Genomic DNA, 3,867 nt, shown 5'->3' with positions numbered 1-3,867 from the left:
AAAGGAAATAAATCCAGAATCTGGAATTCAGCATTTCACCTTCTCGCTGAACAGTTCTTTCTGGATGTTTAGCTAAGCAGAGGTTTCCGTAGTGTAGCGGTTTATCATGTTCACCTCACAGGCGAAAAGTCTCCGGCTCGATCCTGGGGGGAAACATTATGTTCTAGAAATGGTGCCCGGTTCAAACTGAAAATAAACCTTTCCTATTGCAATTTAATAAATATGAACAATGAAAGAAAACATATTGTAATTAAATATGAAAAAAATAAAATATTTCATAGAGGCTGTACATTATCTGATCCCGGACCATTCTTCACAGACTCAACCACAGCACAGATAACGACAGTGTTCCTCCCTCACTCCCATTTCCTGCCCTGATGGTGCAGAAAGCCCCTCTCAAAGCTGCACATTCGACTGGTTTCAGTGGATCCGCGGGAGATCTTTAAAGGATCCTGCAGCGTCGCCTCGGATAATAACCATAATAACCATAGATCGTCACCATATTTCACACACCGCATCAACCCCGCCCATTTCAGTCGAAGTCGTCTTAATTTCCACCAAGCAACCTCCCTAGCACTGAAAATTAACTTTTATAAGTGTGGAATCTCATTCCTTCAGATATAAATTGTCCTGCTTTTTGTAGACAGGACATACTTGGGCAATTTACCACACAGGGAAAGAAACTCGTCCCTGGGATTTCACCTGGAGCAAGATCCAATATCATTCATCCCGTCCTGGAGCGGAACCGGGGGCATTTCGGGCGTAAGGCGAGCGTGATAATTGCTACAGTCCCAAAACCTCTGCTCAGTTTGTCAGCCGCAAGTCAGAAGGATGTGTTAAGGGAGAAGGTGACCCGCTGACTCACCTCTCTGCACTGATTGAGATTGTGTCGCTTCTCCGTCAAACAACATCACTTCTGATCCACACGAAAAGCTCTCAATCCTTCTCCTCCGCTCGCTTTCTATTCAAGTAATTGGACAATGAATCAATATTAAGTTTCCCTCGGGCTTTTGCTGGTGGATTTACTGATAAACCGGGTAATTGAGAGGAAACTGGAGCACGGGCAGGGTCCTTGCGACAGACCAGTCCGGCTAGCCCAGTCAGTGGAGTGTCGGATACTTCATCCCGACGGTGGGGAGTTTGCGTTTTAAATTTTTGGGCTGATTTTAAAGGCGATTCCCAGCTCGGTCAATGAGTGTTTCATATAAATGCGATGCAACAAAATAAGAAAATCTCTCCTTGATTCCGGAATCTTCTCTCTCTCCAGCCGCCCGCTGCTAAAGATTGAACTGACTTTAATTTCACCTTGGCTCGGGGTCAGTGCGGCTCAGTGGGACTTCGGCCCGTCTCTCCCTTCACAACCCAAGTATGTCCTGTCTACAAAAAGCAGGACAAATCCGACCCGGCCAATTACCGTCCCATCAGTCTACTCTCAATCGTCAGCAAAGTGATGGAAGGTGCCGTCGACAGTTCTATCAAGCAGCACTTACTCAGCAATAACCTACTAACCGATGCCCAGTTTGGGTTCCGCCAGGGCCACTCAGCTCCTGACCTCATTACAGCCTTGGTCCAAACATGGACAAAAGAGCTGAACTCAAGTGGTGAGGTGAGAGTGACTGCCCTTGACATCAAGGCAGCATTTGATCGAGTGTGGCATCAAGGAGCCCTAGCAAAACTGAAGTCAATGGGAATCAAGGGGAAAACTCTCCATTGGTTGGAATCATACCTAGCACAAAGGAAGTTGGCCGTGGTTGTTGGAGGTCATTCATTTCAATCACATGACATCACTGCAGGAGTTCCTCAGGGCAGTGTCCTAGGCCCATCCATAGAAACATAGAAACATATAAGATAGGAGCAGGAGTAGGCCATTCGGCCCTTCGAGCCTGCTCCGCCATTCAATGAGATCATGGCTGATCATTCAAATTCAGTACCCTGTCCCTGCCTTCTCCCCATATCCCTTGATCCCTTTAGCCTTAAGAGATATATCCAACTATTTTTTGAATATATTTAATGAACTGGCCTCCACCGCCCTCTGCGGCAGAGAATTCCACAGATTCACCACTCTCTGGGTGAAGAAATTCCTCCTCATTTCAGTCCTAAATGGCTTACCCCTTATGCTTAGACTATGACCCCTGGTTCTGGACTCCCCGGCCATCAAAAATATCCTTCCTGCATCTAGTCTGTCCAGGCCTGACAGAATTTTATAGGTTTCGATGAGATCCCCTCTCAATCTTCTAAACTGCAGTGAGTATAATCCCAATCGACACAATCTCTCCTCATACGTCATTCCTGCCATCCCAGGTATCAGCCTGGTGAATCTTCGCTGCACTCCTTCCATGGCAAGAATGTCCTTCCTCAGGTAAGGCGACCAAAACTGCACACAATACTCAAGGTGTCGTCTCACCAAGGCCCTGTACAACTGTAGCAAGACATGCTTGTTCCTGTACTCGAACCCTCTTGCTACAAAGGCCAACATACCATTTGCCTTCTTAACCGCCTGCTGCACCTGCATGCTTACCTTCAGCGACTGGCGCACAAGAACACCCAGGTCTCTTTGCACTTCCCCTTCTCCCAATCTATTGCCATTCAAATAATAATCTGCCTTCCTGTTTTTGCCTCCAAAGTGGATAACCTCACATTTATCCACATTATAGTGCATTTGCCATGTTTCTGCCCAATCACCCAATCTGCCCAAATCGTACTGGAGTTTCACGACATCCTCCTCACAGCTTACCCTCCCACCCAGCTTTGTGTCATCTGCAAATTTGGAGATATTACATCCAATTCCCTCGTCCAGATCATTAATATATATTGTGAACAGCTGGAGTCCTAGGACCGATCCTTGCGGTACCCCACTAGTCACTGCCTGCCACTCGGAAAACGACCCATTTATTCCAACTCTTTGCTTTCTGTCCGCCAACCAGTTCTCTATCCAAGTCAATACCTTGACCCCAATCCCATGTGCCTTGATTTTGTACGCTAATCTCTTATGTGGGACCTTATCGAAAGCCTTCTGAAAGTCCAAATACACCACATCCACTGGTTCTCCCTTATCTATTTTACCAGTTACATCCTCAAAAATTTCCAGTAGATTAGTCAAGCATGATTTACCTTTTGGAAATCCATGTTGACTTTGTCCGATCCAGTCACTGCTTACCAAGTGCTCTGCTATTACATGTTTTATAATAGATTCTAGCATTTTCCCCACTACCGATGTCAGGCTTACCGGTCTATAATTCCCCGCTTTTTCTCTACCACCTTTTTTGAATAGCTGGGTAAAATTAGCGACCCTCCAATCCATGGTTACTGTTCCAGATTCTATCGATTTCTGGAAGATGATCAGCAATGCATCTACAATTTCTAGGGCCACTTCCTTAAGTACCCTGGGATGTAGATTATCAGGCCCTGGGGATTTATCGGCCTTCAGTCCCATCAATTTTCCTAACACCATTTCCCTACAAATACTGATTTCTTTCAGTTCCACCCTTTCATCAGGCCCTATGTTCCCCGGCATCTCTGGGAGGTTATTTGTGTCCTCCTTTGTGAAGACAGAACCAAAGTATGAATTTAGTTGGTCTGCCATTTCTTTGTTTCCCATTATACATTCCCCTGATTCTGACTGTTAGGGACCTACGCTTGACTTCACCAATCTTTTTCTCTTCACATATCTATAAAAGCTATGTCAGTTTTTATGTTCCCTGATAGCTTACTCTCATATTCTATTTTCCCTTTCTTAATTAATCCCTTTGTCCTCCTTTGTTGAATCCTAAACTTCTCCCAATCCTCAGGATTACTGCTATTTCTGGCCAATTTATATGTCATCTCCTTGGATCTTATGCTATCCCTAATGTCCCTTGTTAGCCACGG

This window comes from Somniosus microcephalus, unplaced genomic scaffold, assembly GCF_052327205.1.
Source record: "Somniosus microcephalus isolate GS21.2 unplaced genomic scaffold, FLI_Smic_1.0 scaffold39, whole genome shotgun sequence".
NCBI lineage: Eukaryota > Metazoa > Chordata > Chondrichthyes > Squaliformes > Somniosidae > Somniosus > Somniosus microcephalus.
This window is presented reverse-complemented; position numbering follows the sequence as displayed.